At 43.3% G+C, this 20,980-nt stretch overlaps 2 protein-coding genes across 3 annotated transcripts in view; one reads left to right on the top strand and one right to left on the bottom strand.

The window, feature by feature from the left end:
- Positions 1-20,980, top strand: part of LOC125281391 (focal adhesion kinase 1-like) — a 353,460-nt gene that overhangs the window by 109,047 nt on the left and 223,433 nt on the right. The window lies entirely within an intron of this gene.
- Positions 1-20,980, bottom strand: part of LOC125281409 (ral guanine nucleotide dissociation stimulator-like) — a 123,657-nt gene that overhangs the window by 20,638 nt on the left and 82,039 nt on the right. Inside the window, exons 4-12 of one of the 2 annotated variants that reach the window (XM_057312748.1) lie at positions 12,545-12,712; positions 11,146-11,863; positions 8,068-8,216; positions 6,177-6,414; positions 2,751-3,767; positions 2,280-2,383; positions 1,703-1,772; positions 647-1,374; positions 147-268 (exon numbers count right to left, since the gene is read on the bottom strand). The gene's annotated coding sequence lies outside the window, so the exon portion shown is untranslated. Of the gene's footprint in view, positions 1-146; positions 269-646; positions 1,375-1,702; positions 1,773-2,279; positions 2,384-2,750; positions 3,768-6,176; positions 6,415-8,067; positions 8,217-11,145; positions 12,713-20,980 lie in introns of both variants that reach the window. The other variant, XM_057312747.1, reaches the window with a different exon arrangement.

Here is a 20,980-nt window from a genome sequence, read left to right as displayed (position 1 = left end):
AGAGTCCCTGCCAGTGTTTGCCCACAGCTGGAGTCTGGCGCCCCGGCAACAAGGCCTGAGGCTGCCCAGGGAAGGAGGATCCCAGGAGTGGCCAGCAGAAAGAGTCCACCCCGAACCTCACCGACCCAGCTCCTGATGGGCCTCACCTCTCAGCCTCACTGAGCGGCTCCATAGCCTGGAACCAGGCCCAAAAAGGATCGTCGGGCTCTAGGGTGTAATTCTCGGCAGCCACCTGGAGCAGCATGATGTCCGTCATGACTTGATATTCCTGAGCAGAGAGAGAAGCACAGGATGTATAGGGAGCCTGGGGGGGGGGGCGGGGAGCTGCAGGGTCTGGAGAGGGTTGAGCAGTGGGACCGGGGACCCATCCCAGGTCCTGGCACACATGGCCATCCTCCTCCCTGCAGATTCATCCGGTCTCCACCTGTTCTCAGAGGTGAGTATCAGTAGCCCCTCCTCCGGGAAGTCCTCCTGGATGCCATGCTCTGTCCCCATCTCCTAACGGGATGGGACTTGCACTGCTTTCTTCTCAAGGGATCCCAGGAAATGTGAGGTGGAGGGCATGGAGCCAAGCAATGTTCTTCCCAGGGACATCTCTGAGGCCCACTCCCTACCCTTCCCTGCGGGAAGCGCCACATATGCTCACCTTATTTCTTTTCTGGTGGTTGATCTCATTCCCCTGGAATGCAGACAAAGTCCATCAGAATGAGGCCCCTGGTTCTTAGGAGCACTTGATTCCCATCCCTTCTCATGCTGCACCATGGCCAGGACCCGTGAGGGGGCCGTGCATACACAGATAGCGGGCCTGGGATCTAGGCCAGGCTCTGGGGTCCAGAGAAAGGAGGACATGGGGCAGATGGACTGGCTACAGGTCGGGACCCTGCAGCACCACCCTCTCGGAAGACAGTAGGGGAGGCCAAAGCCTCAGGCAGGAAGGGGCTGCTGCGGCTACGGAGGTGCTTGCTGACGTGGAGGGTCCTCACTTCATTCTCCCCCCACGAGCAAACTCACTGGGGGAGGCTGAGGTCCACTCAGACAGACCTCATGCAGCTTTGCCTTCAGGAAGCTCTGCTGCTTCACCAGTCTTCGGCACCGGGAGCCATGTCCTAACTGCAGTCTCGCCTCACTCATCGCTGAGATGGGCAAGAGACCCCGGCCTCACAGGCGCAGCTCTGAGGCTGTAATCAGGGTAGGTTTGCCGAGTCCTGAGAGCTCAGGGCTCATTACGGGGGTGCTCTATTCCCAAAGGTCCAGATTCTGGTCCATCCCCCTCAATCTTCAGGCTCACCCACCTCCAGATAGACCTCCACTGCGGTATCCAACATCAGCAACTTGGTGAGGAAAGTGCCAAGGAAGGGCACAACACCCTGTGTCCTAAGGGGGAGAGTGGGATGAGTCACTGTTCTCTGTTGCCCACAAGGACCCTCCCCTGAAAAAGCTCCAGCCTCCTGGCCCACCCCAGGTGACCACGTGGAGCAGCTGTCGACACAGAGAGAGAGGGTGTCTAGGCTAGGGAGTCTGCTTGGACACCACCTGCTTGCCCCCTCACCGCCAACGGCATCCTCACCTAAGCTGTCACCACATTCATGCCAAAGGCTTCCCCTCCCCAAGGAATGCTTCAGACCATTCCCGACTTCATCCTCGCAGGACCCTGTTCCCTCCCACCCCTCCTCTCTTTCCAGACCTGCACCTTCCAGGCTACCTTGATGAGCAGGTTCCTGCCCTGTGCGGTGTCCTTGCTGCACAGCTTTTGAAAGATCCTCAATGGCTTCCTGAAGAGAGGCGAGGGAGGCACGATCAATGGACGAATAATGTGGCAGGGTTGAGTGCGAGTGCCTTTTCTTTGAGAACCCCAGAGTGTCAACCTGCCTGGTTGAGGGTTTCTTCTGGGATCCTCTGAGCACTAAGGTCTTTGTAGGACATGGGAGGGAGCTCTCATGTGGCTCGTCCTGGGCCTCCCTTCCCATATTCATTGAGAAACACTGTTTGGGTCAATTTGGGGTTCAAATGGGCAGAGAGCTTAGTGGCTGTCAAGGAAACACGTGAAGAGATTTAATGCAGCTCAGCCCCGTGTGGGACATTTGGCAAAACTGATTTCTAAAGCGGGAGGCATGGTGGCCTCTTCACCAGGAAGGCTGAGAGACGCACCCACCAGCCCAGGTCTTGTGGTCGGGGTTTGCCGCCTCCCAGAAGGTCGAAGCTGCCTGAGGGGGAAGAGGACAAGCCTCTGGGAGCTCCCTCGTCCATCCTGGTCCCTCCATGGAGAGAGGCCTACTCACCTGGAAACCTTCCCCCACGTGTTCTCGAGGCGGTGAATGGAGACACTCTGCAGAGCCGAGAGGATGGCATGTAAGGAGGAGTAGTTCCTCAGGGCTTGACAGGCCTGGGGAGGGAAGAGAATGGGCTGTCATGTGGGGAGCCAGCACCTGATTGGCTCTCAAGCTTCAGTCCCCCTCAGGGGAAGGCGCTCCTGCTGGAGGAAGCCGCTGTCCAGGGACCTGCCGGAGGGCACACGTGAGGCCCAGAGGAGGAGGAGGATTTTACCTCACTCCAAGGAAGGAGCCAGGCAGAAACGGAGCATCCCAGCATAGGGCCACGCAAGGCGAGGTCAGCATGCCCCTGGACCAAAGAGCCTAGGGACTGCACAGTCCTAGGGCAAAGACCAGGGCCTTCCACCCTGAGACCTGATCAAGGGAAGAGCAGTGCCTGAGACTCAGGAGAGCACCTCGGCTGGGCTTCCCGTTGCATACCTTGGCCATCTTGATCCAGTGCTCCACCACCACGGCCCTGTCCCGGGCTGTCATGCTTGGGTTGCCAAGGCAGGTGGTGATGACACACTTGGCCACACCGTTGAACTGGGCGACAGTGGCCCGGACCGTGGGTGCCAGGTGCTCACTGCCAGGCTTCTTGCACTTGGACCAGACGGAGCCCAGGCACTAATGGGGCAGCAGCTTCTTGAACAGCTCCTAGAGAACAGGCGGACCTTGGTTCACCCAGCCATTTCCCATGCAAGACTTATGTCCTACGTAGGGGTCACAGGTCAGAGCTGGACCTCAGGGAGCTGAGAATCTGGCCTGAGCCTGGGTGGAGACCGTGGATTTCATTCCATTGTTTTTCACTGAGGGAACAGGGTAGAAGGACAACAGCCCCAGGCATGTAAAGCTCCACTTCCCAACAGAAGCAAGGCACTTCAATATCCCCCTCCAGTCCTGCAAACTATGTGCATTATTCTCTTTTTCTCTGTTGGAACAGCGCCACACTAAGATTCACGCTGCTCAACAACATGATGCAGCTGTGCGATTACTGAGAATCTATTTGTTTTAGGCTTCTAACAAAATATCTATTTTCTCTCTTTTGAACATATATCTCACTCAGTAGTGACAGCTCAAGTTCTTTTTCACAATGAATGATTCAGAAATAAGTATCAAAAACAGATTTGAAGAGAACAGAAGAGACAATTAAAAGATACGGAAACATCCTACTTAATAAAAGGCCATGTATTTATGTTCTGAGTCGAATTTTAAAGCTTTTAAAACATTTTATTCCTATAAATCCATCTTAGATAGCAACTGGACCTCACAGAAGCACTTAAATAAACGTTTACCAGTTGTATCCTGGCGAACAATATTTCTTGCTTTCTCAGCTCCCGGTGCCCCAGATGTGGTAGCGCTCCTCGATCGCACTGGCTCGGCCACATCCGGGTGGCTCCGCCAGCTGAGAGAACAGGATCTCCCCACGGTGGCTCCTTTCGGAGAATAGAACACAGCCTGATAAAGGATAAGACAAGAAAAATAATCTAAAGGCTGACTTCCTTATCATTCATTGCACAGCCTGTGTTACTCAGCAGATTTCATAAATCCAACTGTATATAATCGGCAGCTTCTCTTGTTGCAAAATTAGGTACCACTTCTCTGCTTTCCTCTCCTAGAGCTCTGGTCAAGTATTTCAAATGAGTGGTCAAGGATCCAAGAGAAATACAGGAGATAAGAGACCGAGATAGAGATTTCTGCACAGGTAATGTGCTGGTGGCTGCCACCTATGGGTCGTTTTCACACCCAGGTTCCTGAGAGTATATTTTGTTTCCACAAATCCAGTGCTTAGAAGGCAAGTATTTTTATAATGAACATTTGAATTCATTTTTATTTTTAATTTAAAAAAATTTTTTTTAAAATATATTATGTTAGTCACCATACAGCACATCCCTGGTTTTTGATGCAAAGTTCGATGATTCATTAGTTGCGCATAACACCCAGTGCACCATGCAATACATGCCCTCCTTACTACCCATCACCAGCCCATCCCATTCCCCCACCCCCCTCCCCTCTGTAGCCCTCAGTTTGTTTCTCAGAGTTCATAGTCTCTCATGCTTCATTCCCCCTTCTGATCACCCCCCCTTTCTTTATCCCTTTCTTCCCCTACCGATTTTCCTAGTTCTTATGTTCCATAGATGAGAGAAACCATATGATAATTGTCTTTCTCTGCTTGACTTATTTCACTTAGTATTATCTCCTCATAAGCAAGATGATAGATCAATCGGAAATATTTGCCAAAGGCATTAATTACATAATTGAATTCATTCTGTATCATTCCATAAACTGTTTTTCAGATTGTTTACCTTCCTATAAATAAATACAGCCACTCACAGACTGCAGCGAAGATATTATAAGAATCAGTCCATTAATGACATGTTTATATGGTTAAGTAATCACCATAATTGGTTCACACCTCCCCACATCCACATCCTCTGTGGGCCTCTCCCACAATGACCCTGGGCTTCATCACATGACTTGCTTTGCTAGCAAAATGAGCAAGCAGAGATTTGAAATGCGTTGGAAAATCTGGGCTTGCCCTGTTGCTGCTCCTGGAAACCTAAAACCTCACCAAAAAAGCCTGAGCTGGCCTGCTGGGCAATAAAAGGTATGTGGCCAAGTCCCCCCATCACTGCCCCAGCTGACAGCTGGCCAACCCTAGAGCTGCCTGGCTGATTATTTGACAGCCTAGCTGACTACAAACACAGGAGGGAATCCAGCAGAACTCCCAACTGTGTCCAACCCAAACTGCCAACTCATAAAATCATGATTTAAACAACTGGCTGTTCCTTTAAGTCACTATGTTTTGGGGTGATCTGTCACACAGGAAAAGCTGATACAGTCTATAATAAGGCTATTGTTGAGGCTATAGTCTACCCAAAGCAAGCAATGTATACTTTATGCATCTTGGGAGAAGAAACTCCTCCCAAGTTTTAGGACCAAGAAAAGCTATGTATCACCTAAGCTGTCGATGTTCCCCATTTGTAATCTGTGATCCTCTGCTGTAACCCTGTGAAGCTCAGAGTCACATCTAAGCTTGCTCCCCTTCTCCCTCCCTAGCAAGCATACGGGGCTCTCTGGCATGCATTCTGGCATCTTAACCACTCCGGCAACTCCGCTCCCTTTAAATTTGCCCCAGTGTCCTTACCCATTTTATCTATTGTATTATAGGTACTTCTATGAACTGCCTCAAAATCTTTACACAATAAATTGGAGTACAAGGAGATTAATCCCAAGACTGTGTCACAGCCTTCAAACAGTAATGAAGACAAATTGTTGTCCCCAGTAGAAACCACCACTGATGTTTTCCACCTTGATCTGACTCGAGGTCTCAAAACAACTTTTATCTAGAAACAAAAAAAGCCAAAATGACTCCCATCTGAAACACTCAGAATTTTTCTACCTTGCCTAAGCAGGCACTGGAATACGTCTTTCTAGTGTGGTGCCTGGAGCTGGACTTTCCCAGCTTCGATTTCTGGCTTTCCCACTTCTCAGCTAGGTACCTTGAGTGAGCCCATCACCATGGACTCTCTGTACTTCAGTTTCTGTCTGTGATACCTGGATAGTAACTCAGAAGTTACCAAGAGGGCGAAGAGAGAGAATACATACAAGCACGAGCCATTATTATTATTCCTGTTGCTACTACTGCTACTCCCCTTCATCTTCTTTCTTCCTCCACAGCCCCTTCATAAATTCATCATCCTTACTACGAGGACAGAGTGCTATGAAACACCATCCGACACCACCATTAAAAAGACACGGCCTGTATGGTTTATTCCAAAATTCCATGCATTAATTGCCTATATGTATAGACACACTCCGCCTCCATCTCAGACATCTGGTATTACTCTGTAAGAGTAGAAGTACCTTTGCCTCGCTGCTTCTTTTCCTTTTGTTCACTTAGTTTGTCTAGAGGTAGGTTTGTCATCTCAACTCCGTAAGCAGTTCTCGCCAGCACTGCTGTCTAGGAGTCCATGACGTTGGCCCACTCATTTATGAGTTCTTCCCATTCCGTGAGGGAGAACAGCACACCAAGGAAGTCATCCCAGAGCTCTCGAGAAATGTACACACACAGGTTTGCTCGGATCCACGCCACCATGAGCGTCTAAAACCAACGAGCCAACAAGAGAACTGAATCACCCTCATTTGGAAGAAGAATGAGTTTTAACAAAATATTTTAAATTACTAGGAATAAAATGAACTTTAAAATAAAAAGCACTTGATCTTGATTTTCTTTTAGCGTCTCAAAATTTATTTGATCAACTGTAACCAGGATCTGAGCTATGGAGAAATCAGCTATTATCATGAACAAAGCTACTGGTTCAAAATCCTCTGGTGTCTGCAGCTAGTCCTGGCTGTAACTTGGGAGAAGACAAAACTCTCGGTACAACAACTATTCTACTTCTTCTTCTTTTTTTTTTTTTAAGATTTTATTTATTTATTTGACAGAGAGAGAGAGAGAGACAGCCAGCGAGAGAGGGAACACAAGCAGGGGGAGTGGAAGAGGAAGAAGCAGGCTCCCATCAGAGATGCCTGATGCGGGGCTTGATCCCTGAACACCGGGATCACGCCCTGAGCTGAAGGCAGATGCCCAACGACTGATCCACCCAGGCGCCCCTGGAATTTACATCCTAAAATAATCATTTTGATTCCTGTGGTTTCTGTACCAGTGAACTTGCTACCTGATGGGATTCCTTTGGGCCCACCCTCCCTTCATGGGAGAAAGGAAAAGGCTGGACTCCACAGCCCTAGGGGCCCCGGCCAGGTCAGTCCTGCCTCATTTCTATGCTTTCCACCAGGTGCACACAGAGCTTTCCCTTTAGTGCTGACTCAAGGACATCGAGAAAAAGCATCCAGAACACAGGTGTGGTAACAGGGCCCCACTGAGGACTTCCAGGAGGGAAGAGGCCCCCAGAGCTGGTCTGCAGCAGCCCTGAGCACTGAGCACAGAGGCCAAAGCCCACTGACAGCAGGGCTGACCCAGCCAGACCGCCCCAGGGCAGCGATGGGTGGGAGGAACACGTAAAGGACAGGCTGGAGAGGCATTTTACAACCAGAACTGAGGGGCATGAAAAAAGAGGGTTACAGAGTGGCTCTGAGGTCTCCGTTGCTGAGAATGTCTGAAAGCACCTCCTAAGCTGGAGTGATGCGCTAATCATGGGACGGGGGCATGGGAAAAACCCACAGCACTGTGTACTTTCAGGGGTATTATAAACACAGAGACACCAAACAAAAACAAAGGAGAAAAACGAAAACATTTCGCATAAGCACATTTTCATGACGCCACTATATGTTTGACGGTACTATTATTCAGTCATTCTGACAGTCTGTCATTTCAGATAATTGGTTTTCCAAAGTGAATTTAAAGCTTCAAATTGGAAGCAATAAAAATCAGTTAACAGCATTTCAGAGCAATTAACAACCTCTCCTGGGCTTATGAAGAATGATAGAAAACACCAGTTACATTGTTTTTCCGCAAAGCAGTCTGATGACAATTTAAAATGGAAAAATCTACTATTAAGTAATATGACTACTTTTCATTCAGTAACATTTTTAAAGCCAATAATAAAAATAAACTATCAAAGTGCTAGATACTTACCTTCTTCATAATTCACAGAAACTGTTACAGAAGATTGATTATCATCTTACTGTTCACTTTGTAAAGCCATCAGTAAGTGGAGGCTTTGATGTTCTAATTATTATGTTGAAAAAGAGAAACTTCTGTTTTACAGTATTAATGAATTTGAAATAAACTTACCATGTCTTTTTATTCATTGTAAGCTCCATTATCATGTGCCTACAAATAATCAAAACAGCTTTACAGGCATCAGCTTGTTCTCTTAAGAGCATGGGAACTTCAGGACATGGTTCCAACAAAAAGACGTTTGTTGCATTTGTCAAAAATACCTTGAAATCAACAAATTTTACATTAAACATATAAATGTAACTAAACACATAAATCTGAACAAATTTTTCTTAAAGATAATGATATTAATTTCCCTCTACTAAACAATCACCTTTGAGTTATTTCAACTAAGGCAAGTGGTACCAACACATACTCAAGATTTTTTAAAATGCTTCTCTTAGAATCACCTGACACACTTGAAAGACCTTTCCTAGAAAAAAAATTATTAATACAAATTAATAGTGCAACTTTAGAAAATTTATGAATCAGAAAAGTTTCTGAAGACTTCTTTTTACATTACCTCAAAAGAAAAGGGGAAAACAGTAAGATAGGATCACTGCTTCTGGGTGAGAAATTTTGGGGTCGGGGACGGGGAGAGGAAGAGGAGCAGTGGTCAGACAGTGGCTGGGAAAAACCATCTGATTGCTGTGGAATCTCCCAGCACATGAACTTTGCAGGTAGAAAGCACGGCCAGCACCACCCAACACGGGCGCAGATCTCTAGTAGCTGTAGGGAGGCAGGAAACCGGCACGGCCACATGGTCAACAGTACAGAGCTTCCAGGTGCATATACCTTGACTAGGAGAACGATATTAGGCAGTAGGATATAAAACCTAAGTGAATTCTTGAGATAAAAACAGATTTAAAAAAACTTAGATCATCAGCCAACAGCTCTACACTCTACCTCAGACCTTTGGGGTACAAGTTCACTGTCCATTCCTGTCAGGGGTGTTTCAGTAGAAAATTGTGAGACGCACAGATGTGGCCTGTTACGTAGTCATAAGTGACTGCTTAGGGGCACTACAGTAAAGTTACCACTGTGTTACTACTGACACAGACGACACCAGTGACCCTTCAGTTTAGGAGACTGAGTTGTCAGTCTGGTGATGAAGGTGGATGGGTACCATCTACCTAGATCCTATGCCTTCTTAAGTCTCCCTTGTGTTCAGCAGTACAAATTCAAAGGATCTGGGAACAAACAGAATTCTCTGGCTCACCTGGGAATGAAATCTATCAACACAACATCTTAAAATAGATGCACAAACGGACTGAAGAAATTAAAATAAACATGCTCAAAAGTCAAGTGGGTGAATTTAAATATTGACAGCCTCTAAGATTATCTTGTGCAAGATTAAAAAGGTGTCAGGGCCTACTTTTCTAGAAAGAATTACTAAATAAGCACTGTAATAATTGGTAACAGACGATAACAGCAATTGTGAAGACTTTCCTAGATTTCAAGTGGGAAAAAGGAAAACAAAGAACTTTTTGACTAACCAACTCTAGCAGTGGTAGTATAATTTTAGTGGCCATTTTATTTTTTTACTACCCTGACTGAGATCAAGACCTGAGCTGAGAGATCAAGAGTCGGAGGCTTAACCGACTGAGCCACCCAGCTGCCCCTCGCGGCCATGTTTTTGGAAGACGTATGGCATAGACGATCTGCTGCAAGACAGATCTTTCACTCAAGATATTTGGTTTCTTGATGTGAATTGGAAACTTTGCATACTCCCAAGTAAAAGTGAGGAGTCTTCATATATTATATTCTCCGCTCATTTTCTTTTTTAAAAAAGATCAAAATGCCAACTCCATGAATCTTTCTTACTACCATGTCAGTACTGGTTAAGGTAAAAATTAAAAAAAAAAATTAATACGTCCAAATTGTACCTCTCAACAGCAACTGGAGAAGAGTACTAGCTTATTCAACCTGTACTTGGCCACTTTTTCCTAATGAACCAAGGAAAGGACCAAAGATACTGGATACAAAGAGAACAAACACAGCTATTAGAATCCAAACTAAACATTTTTGAACACTGTTGTGCTACAATCAAGTGGAAAATATTTTTTCTTGGTTTGGCCAAGTTGATGTAACTCATTCTTTCAGAAAACAAATTAACACTCTCCTGAACCTAGGGAGATACTGGCAGTGGGATGGCTGAGGACGGCATATGGCAATCCACTTGGAGGACAAGGAATACCAAGGGACCCAGGCTAGGGACTCCGGCATACACTTCTCTGGTGAGGGCACAGATTTTCCTAACAACTGGCACCGGAGTTCTTTGAAGCTACTCAAGTAAAATCATCTTCATTTTGTTTCAAGTTGATTTCAAATTATTTGCTGATTTTCACTGAAAAATGAGAAGATTCAATAGTTACGGAGTATTAAACTGCTAATGAACCTGAAAGCAAAAAGGATACCATGACAAGGAATCCTACTGAGAGATGGATGACAAAAGCATGTCATTGAAAATTGGGCAACAGGCAAGCTATGCCTATGCTAGCTCAGGTGGATATGGGGTAGAGGGTGGGCGCCAGGGAGCAGGGGAAAAAGAGGCATTCTGTGTTTTCACTTAGAGACCTAACAACCTTCCACCTAGATGGGAGCCAAGAGGTAATCAATCTCCCAATCCCCATTTTTGAGGTAAAATCCTGAGGTCTGGGAAGATTAAGTGATCAGCCAAAGTTGTTCTTTCCAATGTTCCCAAATGGCACTGGTTCTATTTAAATATTCATACAGATAAAGATTTAAAAAGTAGAGCATTTATCATCAAACAGGCAATTTTTAAGAAGAATATTCTTTATGGGATTATAGAATCACCATGCTTGTCTTGCAAATTAGAGTCCAGATGACGGACTAACTCCCCATATGTGTTCAGGACATGCTTTTTAAGATTTAGATCTCAGTCATTTCACATTCACTGCGTAATAATCCCTCTCAAAAACTGCAACCAGCTCATAGGTATCCTTCGACTAGAAAAGAATCTTTACAAACTGAAGATGAGCGGTCAGGAAGAAAACTCAGAATGAGAACTTAAGAGCTGTTTACTGACAGGTAGATACAAATATCCCCGTACTTTAATGATGCTATCACAATAAACAAAATGTTCAAATGGACTCCAACCAGAGGTCTTTATGTTTCCGGCCAGCCACGTACCTGCAGCATAGCCTGGGCCCTGGCTTTCCCGTTCTTATTTTCTTCTTGCGTCACACATCCTCTGCTCATTGCACTCGTGAAGGAGTATGTTCGTCCCCAACTGGAAGATCGCTTATGACGAGAACCGTCAGATGAGGTCTTTAGAAGATAAAAACCAGTTAACGGAGGGGGAAGAAGTACATGTTCACATATTTAATTCCTTACACTCACCAAAATTCATGAGAATAGAGGTTTTAGAAGGGCGAGTCTTTTTTCCATTTTGTTCACCACCTCCAGCACCTCAAACAGTGCCTAGTGTTTAGTATGTGCTGAAGAAATAAACGCAGGTCCAGTGACTGAATGAGTCTCTAAAACAGACCTTTAAAATGTGTGATAAATTCCATTTGCTTATCTATTCATTTTGACCTCATGACCAGTTATTAAAATGATTTCACCAATATTAAAAAATCAAAAATTATGGAATTAATACAGATATTTAAAAGTGATATGCCTTTGATTACAAATAGTCTTAAATGTTTGTTGTTAATTGCTGCAACACCCACTTTTAGAAATAATTTCTCAGGGGCGCCTGGGTAGCACAGTGCTTAAGCGTCTGCCTTCGGTTCAGGGCGTGATCCCGGTGTTCCGGGATCGAGTCCCACATCGGGCTCCTCCGCTGGGAGTCTGCTTCTTCCTCTCGCACTCCCCTGCTATGTTCCCTCTCTCGCTGGCTGTCTCTCTGTCACATAAATAAATAAAAATCTTAAAAAAAATAATTTCTCAGACTAGTTTCAAAACAGCATGCCAGAAATAGAAATATGACAGATATTTTGTTTCAGGAAGAGATCCCACTGTGTCGTTTTAGGTTTATCCAGCCTCTAGCTTTACCTAACCAGGACGAAAAGTTCCATTCCAGCAGCACTCACTCTGAGGACAGCACCCAGCCCTGATGTGAGGCTTCTTAAGAGAGGAGATAGCACTCATTATTGGGTTAGTCCTTTCGGCTGCTCTGGGCAGGCCACTGCACAAGACAAGACTGCCAAAACATTCTAAATTTAGTTTCTCAAATGCTATTTGTTTAAACATGTCAATACCAATACAGCAGTGACATTTTTAGTCTCATACGCAGACGTGTGAACATACGATGGTTCATAAAACAACTCTGCCGCCACAGTGAATGACGAAGCTGCCATGCACAGCCGGACCTAGCCTGAGGGGAAGGAGGTGACCAATGATCCTGAAGACAGCCCAGAAGTAGCCTCACTGAAGCAGGTCCTCACGGAACTCAGCAACTGGAGAGAAGCAACTACGATAAAAGAGCCCCGCCGGCCTGTGCCCCACTGACTGGCACCCTCGCCCGATCGGGTAGACTTTGCTAAAATACGTGTACTCCCAGCTGAAACAAGCGACAACGTATTACCTCTTTGCTGTCAGTCTCTGAAAATCCTAATTTTTCAGCATCTTGTAGGGCAGCTTCTTTTTTATCTGGTTCTTCCATGAACACAGGTTTGTCCTGGAGGATCCACTTTCTGTACACTGGAACTACCTTCCTTGTTACAGCGATGTCACAGGAAGGCAACAAAAACGCCTAAAATAAAAAGAGAAGACTCCCTTTAACTCCACACCTGCTCAGATCACTGTAACAGACGCATAACAGACATTTCTAATCACCACCACCAAGTTCAGACTTTCCTCTGAAACATACGGAGCCAGATATTTTTGTGCACACCAAACTTGCTGAAGAGAAAAGGTATTTTCAATTGGGCCAGAAAATGTCATGCAATTTAAAAATAACTTTTGTATTCTGAATATTTTTTTCACAAAAATAGCCAACATGCACGCCTACACAGATACTTTAAGTGGCTATATAAACCATAACAGTTATACAACCCAATGAATTAGAAATTGAGTATAAGACAACAGACAGACTACTGCAGCCAGCTGCAGCCAACTGTCACACCTCCGCCTAACTCCATGTGCAGGGATGTCGTGCTGGTGACGGAAGGATTATTTACACCACAGAAGTTGGCAAATGCTAATAATTGGAGCCGTTCTTTTTTCTTCCCCTTTGTCTTTCTCTTCCTTCCTTCTTTTTGCGTCCCTCCCTTCCACCTTACCATCCCTTTCTGGGAGCCCACATTCACCAGCATACCAATGAGTCAAGACTGTACTCAGGTGTTTTGTACTCGCTGGTATGCTAGTGAATGCGGCTCGCAGAAAACACATGAAAGAGAGCCTCTGGCCAGCTGTAGCACTGTGCACATTGATGTGAACTTTCTTTTTTCCGATTTCTCACATTTATTTGAGAGAGAGAGAGAGAGCGAGAGCATGTGCCCAGCAGGGGAAGGGCAGTGGATGAGGGAGAGAGCAAGCAGACTCCAGCACTGAGCACAGAGCCTGACATGGCGCTCAATACCATGATGCTGAGATCACTGCCTGAGCCAAAACCAAGAGTCAGACTTTAGCTGACTGAGCCACAGAGCACCCCATGAACTTTTGAACATTACAGACTCTCTTTACACATATGCATGTAAGACTTCTGATTTAATGTAAGATTCCAAACATATAAACAAAACGGTAAAGGAGAAATGTATTTGCCTTTTGAGTATTAGCTCTAAGGAATATTTCTGACTGAGGGGTAAACACAAAGGAGAGGAACTCAATACTACAGAAGTGTTTTCATTCCATAGATGAAAAATTAAGCTGAGGCTCAGAACACATGAGATATTTTCCCAAGGTTACAAAGTAAGTTAGCGATGATTCTAGGTCTTGGAATCTCAAGATTCAGAGATTTCATACTGTCCTTAATGTTCACGCTACAGGATCCAATGACAGGCAGACTTTAGTGTAACAAGGATTCATGCAATATATATATTTCCATTGATGTCACATCAAATTCCAGAATAGAGGAGTCTGTGTTATAACAAGAAGGTAACATATCAATGTAACAAATATTCTGACTTGTATCTCAAGAACAATCAACAAAGACAAAGAAGAATATGACAAAGTACAATGTTGTCCCACTCTAATGTTGTTCCAAATTGTATTACAAATATTTTCACACATACAATAAAGTAGAAATACTTTAAAGTGAATACCATGTACTGCCGCCTAGATTCTACCATTAGCATTTGCTAGATTTTCTTACCACATACCTATCAACCCACCTCTATTTATCCTTCTTTCAACCCATTTTATTTTTGATGCATTGCAAAGAAATCTGCAAACATCAGTACATTTCACCCCTAAACATTTCAACATGCATATCACTTCCTTAGAGTTCAAAATTTCTTTATGGTACTTTACATAAAATTTATAAATCAGGAAATGCACAAATGTTAAGTGAACCATGTGATGAGTTTGGACAAATGTAGACAATGAGGTAATCCAAATCCAAAATCAAAGGTATATCATGTTATCCTCCTCGTAAGAAGCAAAGAGAAATGTTCTCTGTAGGAAAATAAGGTCACAGTAAAACCCAAATGATTTGTACAAACTGTCTGGTTAATATGATATGTAGCATATTCATTAAAAATCAGAAATATGAGAAAAGAAGTCAACATTAACAACACCACAATAAAAACCAGACAATACTTTAAAGACATAGGAGATCAGGATAAAGAAAGTTTCAAAAAGAAATGGAAATGGAATTGAAAAATAAAATAACCAAAATGAAAAACTCAGTGGGTATGGATTGACAACAGAATGGACATAGCTGAAAACAGGATGAAAACACCAAAGGAAACACCCAGAGTGAAGCATGGTGAGACGAAAGGACGGCTAACTCAGAAAGGAAGGCAAGAGAGAGAACACAATGAAAAGCTGCTCCTATACTTGGCTGCAGAGGCACAAGGAAAGAAGATTAGCAAAAGAGGGCAGAAATGATATTTGAGGAGAGAATGCCCGAGAATTTTGCCAAAATTGGTAAAAGATGTCAATCCACAGACTCAAGAATCACAAACAAGCAGGGTAAATACAGAGTACCTTACAGTAAAAGTGCTGAAAACCAAGAACAATCAGAAAATCTTACAAGCTTCTAGAGGAAAAAAGAGACATTTCCTCCAAAGGAGCAACCACGTGACCTCACATGACTTCTCAAAGACAATGCAACAAATATTCAATGTGCAAAGAGAGAACAGCTGCCCGGGTAGAATTCAATATCCAGAAAAACTGCACTTCAAAACCAAAAGCAAAATAGAGAAATTTTCAGATACAGAAATGAGAAAAACTTTTACCAGGAGATCTGACCTAAGGGAAATACTAAAAGTTATTCTTTAGGCAGAAGGAAAATAATTCTGGATCAGAGATTTAGGAAGAGATGAAAGTGCAATAAACAGGTAATTAGTTGGATAACTCTAATTGGATAAAATATATATATGAATATATATATAAAAGAATAAAACCGGGTAAAATAATAAATATGAAAGAGATAATATATGTGTACACATATAAATAATATATTCATAATATGGAATTCAAATACAGATGGTCCTCAACTTAGGACAGTTCAACTCAGAAGTTTTCAACGTTATGACAGTGCGAAAGTCACGCATAGTCAGTAGAAACTGTACTTTGAATTTTGATCTTTTCCTGGGCTAGGGATATGTAGTATGACACTCTCTTGTGGCGCTGGGCGGTGGCAGTGGCTACAGCTCTCAGTCAGCCCTGGGATCGCAAGGATAAACACCTGATACACTTACTACCGTTTTGTACCCATATAACCATTCTCTTTTTCACTTCTAGTATGGTATCCAATAAATTCCATGAGATATTTAACACTTTATTATAAGCTAGGCTTTGTGTTAGATGAGATCGCCCAACTTGTAGGCTAAAGTAAATGTTCTGAGCATGCTCAGGGTCGGTGAGGCTTAGCTATGATGTTCGGTAGGGTAGGTGTATTAAATGCATTTCTGACTTACTCTATTTTCAACTTCTGATGGCTTTATCGGGACAGAACTGCATTGTGAGTTGAGGCAAATCTGTACATAGCAGGGGCATATGAACTGAGAAGGAATAAATGGAACTGGAGTGCATACTTACAGGGTAAAAGTTGAAATTAATGCTAGATTTTAAGTTAGGGATGCAAGCAATAAAATATTACAAATGAGTGTAAAAACACTAAGCTTGAAGAGAAAAACGGGATGCTAAAAACAACCAGCCTGAGAGAATTCAATACAATCAGCAATACAATTAGAGAGCAGAAAGTAAGATAGTGAACTTATACACCATTACAGTAGTTGTTATGTCAACTGTAAAGGGAATAATGCTCCAATCAAAAGATAGAAATTATAAGGTTCGATTTTAATAACTATTAAAAGACCATATGCCATTTATAAGGGGACGCCAAAAACATCCGGATGTAGAGAGGTTGAAAGTAAAAAGAGAGAGATACACCATGCAAACACTAACCAAAAGAAAACTGGTAGAGCTATATTAAGAATAGGCAAGACTGACTTTGAGGCCAAAAAGGAAAAAAAAAGTATTAATAAAGAGAAAAAATTCTTCCTGATGAAAGAATCCGTTCAAAGGAACATATGACATTTGTGAATCCATACTGAAACTAATAATTTTGCCTCAAATATATATATGTGTGTGTGTCTGTGTGTGTGTATAGCAAATACTGATAGACTTTGAAAAAAAATAGACCAATCCACAGTTATAGTAGGATATTCTCAGTAACTTGCAGAACAGCAGATCAAAAAAATAAGGATAGAGAAGAATGGAACACACGCTTCCTACCTTCTCACCGTATTCTCCATGTCTCGACCTCTCGTATTTTTCATCTTTGTCTCTCTGGGGGACAGTTGGGATAATTTCTTCAGGTCTGTCATTCTGTTTATTCAGTCCTCAGCTGTACCTAACCTGCTATTAAACTCACCCACTAAGGTTTTCCTTTACTATTTCAATTATTACTTTTTTTTTTCATCTCTAGGAGTTCTGTTTCCTTATTATTCAAATCTGCTTAGTCGTTTGTTATAATTTCTTGTTTCCTGGAAACATTTCCAAGTTGTCTTTTATTACTTTAAACATGTTGAAGGTATTCATACTGAAAATTCTAGAAAAGTTTTGACTTGAAAATTCCTAATTGGAAGAAAGGGTGATCTGAAATTATTATACCCAGTTAAACTGTTTTTCATGTGGAAAAGCAAAAGGGAAACATTCCTCATCACAAACGAACTCAGGGACTAGAGCCTCAAGACACCTTCTTGAAAACACCCACTCAATGACAAAAAAGGCCATCCAAGAAGTGCATCAAAGCAAGCATGTTAGGACTCGGGACACCAGGAGGAGAGTGTAGCTAAATTCAGAACCAAGACTGAACAACTCTGCACATCAGGATTCCAAAACTGACTGCAAATAATAGTAAATTCAGGCTCACAATTGATAATATAATGAAATAAGTGGATGGGAACAGGAGGCTGAAGAAAATACCAGGCTGATAATTTCTTCAGATTTCTTAAGAAATCAATAAGTGCTATCTAAAATTACACCATGGGGATAAAAACTGATGCCACCACCTTAATGTGATTTTAATCTTCTCATTATAGATAAATATTTTGGTAATTAATATTTCTTGTGTTAAAGGAAATGTTTATTTGAATTTCTACAATTCTGTTTCTCTTTATTTTTTCTGCTGTCAAATTCAAATAAAATAAAATTCAGAGCTCTTCATTAAAAACGCACAAAAGCATCATTAAGAATTAAGATTCCATTGTCATAAAGTTACCTGTCAATCCTTCACCCCCACCCCGGTGCCTCCACATACCCTCCCATTGTCTCTGCCTTTACCTCAGTCAACCTCTGTCTGGTTTTACCTTCACCCATCCATGGCTGGCTGCCTGTGTGTCCATCTTTTTTTTTTTTTTAAAGATTTTATTTATTTATTTGACAGAGAGAGACAGCCAGTGAGAGAGGGAACACAAGCAGGGGGAGTGGGAGAGGAAGAAGCAGGCTCATAGCAGAGGAGCCTGATGTGGGGCTCGATCCCATAATGTCGGGATCACGCCCTGAGCCGAAGGCAGACGCTTAACCGCTGTGCCACCCAGGCGCCCCTGTCCATCTTTAACTGCCTGCCAAATTCTCTGTCTGCCTGTCTGTCTGCACCTACGCACCTGTCCATCTACACCTCCCTGCTCACTTCCACCTCTGCCAGCTGGCCTGTCTACACCTACCTGTCTCATCTTCTATGCCTGCCTGCCAGTTTGTTTATGTCCATCAGCTCCTCTGTAAGCCTTCCTGTCTGTCTGCCAGGCTGCTCTCTGTTTATATCCTGCCTTACCCATCTCCTCTCTGCCAGGCTCTTATTTGCTTCTCTAGCTAGCCAGGCCAGCAGTCAAATAGACACATGCAGGAATACCTGGAATGATACTCTACAAACATCAACAGGGGTTGCTTAATGGCAGTATTTTGAGTGATTGGCTTGGGACTCTATTTGTCTAATGAATATTCACTTTTTTAAAAATAAAGTTATTTTTTAAAACAAAACCAACACCAACAAAACAACATAATCGACAAATAACCTTTAGAGCAGTGCTTTGAACTTTTCAGACCCATAACCTAAGTAAGACATTTTACAGAAGCATATATGCATTTGGATAATAAATGTTGTTTTAGAAGGTTTACAAAGAAATACTAATCCTTAGAATATGCAGGGTACTCTGAAATGTTTCAGTCCATCCTATTTATTCTCTTCTATTCCATTATTTTAAAACAATACTGGCCTTTTTTTTAAAGATTGTATTTATTCATCTGGGAGAGAGAGACAGAGCACAAGCAGGGGGAGAGAGAGAGGGAGAAGCAGACTCCTCGCTGAGCTGGGAGCCCAGTGTGGGGCTTGATCCCAGGACCTGGAGATCATGACCTGAGCTGAAGGCAGACGCTTAACCATCTGAGCCACCCAAGCGCCCCAAAAGACTGGCTTTTGATACGTTGACTTCATGACCTACAAATGGTCACAACAGGTAAGAAAAACACTGGTAAGAAGACAAGTTTCCAGCGGAGTGACCCCGAGACCAGAACTGCCCCACCTGAAGCTTCTACCACTCACTGTTAGCCTGCCTGCTGGGGGCAGCAGTAAACTGAGGCTGCCCTGAGCACCACTGAACCTCGTCTCCCCTCATTTACCATCTATTTCCACTGCCTGCAACCTACCGAACCATCCAGGCCAAGGAGACTTGCACAGTTAGCCCCTGTCACGAGCCTCTCTGCGCTCGGGGCCCCTTGTCAGCATTTATTTCGACACCACACCCATGGACATCTGACCTTCCTCCATCATGCACTGTTCTCTGGTGCATACACACACATCTTACCTCCTTCACTGAGAACACGAGCTTCCTGAATGTACATTTTAAACTTTAATGGCCTTTAGGCCTAAATATTAAATAGTCAATGAACACTTTAAAATTGAAAACGAAATCACTAGGAAACAAGTCACATTTTGCCATCCTGAAAAGAACAATAAAGAGAAAGACAATTATCATATGGTTTCACTCATTTATGGAACATAAGAAGCAGGAAGATCCGTAGGAGAAGAAAGGGAAGGTAAACAGAAGAGGGAATGAAACATGAGAGACTATGGACTCTGGGAAACAAACTGAGGACTTCAAAGGGGAGGGGGATGGGGGAATGGGATAGGTTGGTAATGGGTATTAAGGAGGGCACGTATTGCATGGTGCACTGGGTGTTATACGCAAGTAATGAATCATGGAACTTTACATCAAAAACTAGGGATGTACTGTATGGTGACTAACATAATAGAATAAAAAAATATTATTAATTAAAAAAAAAAAGAACAGACAAAAAAATCCCGCCCCCCAAAAAAAGAATAATACATCATTGACCTCAAGAGGGCAATAGAATGCAATGTTAAAACCCACGCCCCTTCAAGAATCTCTACTTAGTATTTTCACATGCACAACCCTTACATTTTAAATTTCACATACATGCTTTCAAATTAGATTTGATGAAGAATAATGAGAAGGTGTAAATAAAATGTTTTTTGGCTTCACGGCACAAAGATGTCTCAGAAGTTCGGTCATAAGTAGTCTGCAGTTACCTACTTGGCCCAAGCTACTTCAGAACTGAATTTAGATTGGAGTGAGGACTAAATGGCATGCAGAATTTAGAGCACCCTCTGCCAGCGGTGCAATGTCAATAATGGATGCAGACAAAACTTTCCATATAGTAAATTAACAGTTTACACAATAAAGGTAAAACCACATCAGTTTAGCATTATCTCGTGTGCAAAATTTACAAGCTTTGTCAATCATATCTAGTCTTACAGTAAGCACTGGCGTCCAAGAGCTTAAAACACTGCTACAGATCAGGGCCTGCAAAGTATGGCCTGTCATCCAAATCCAGCCTGCCAAGTGACTTTCCTAAATAAAGTTCCCCGGGAACGCAGCCACGCTTCTTCGTTATGTGCTGTCCATGTCTCCTTTCTCACTACAAAGACAGAGCTAAATAGCTGTAACAGAGTCTGTGTGATCAACAAAGCCTGAAATACTATGATCTAGTCCTTTACTCTATAAAGAATATGACCTCTATCCTAAATTATATGACCTTGCTGACTTCAACTCAAATTAAATGGTTACCAAGTACCTTCCGTGGGTACAACAGGAACGCAACAGGGCAACGTTAATGGACAGACTCGGGTAGATTTTTAAGTCCTGGACTATTATGATAAAACAATGTTTTGTCAGCATGACATATACAGTATAGGCTAGAAAGGGATGACACAGCAGGTGCGGGGCTCCAGGGAGCATGCTGCTAACTACGGTCAAAGGAAAAGGAGGGAGCAGGACTGTGAAAGCTCCCCTGCATGGCTTGTCCAGGGATGGCTCAGTGGAGGAGCTGA

Source organism: Ursus arctos, unplaced genomic scaffold (assembly GCF_023065955.2).
Source record: "Ursus arctos isolate Adak ecotype North America unplaced genomic scaffold, UrsArc2.0 scaffold_16, whole genome shotgun sequence".
Taxonomy (NCBI): Eukaryota; Metazoa; Chordata; class Mammalia; order Carnivora; family Ursidae; genus Ursus; species Ursus arctos.
This window is presented reverse-complemented; position numbering and strand designations above follow the sequence as displayed.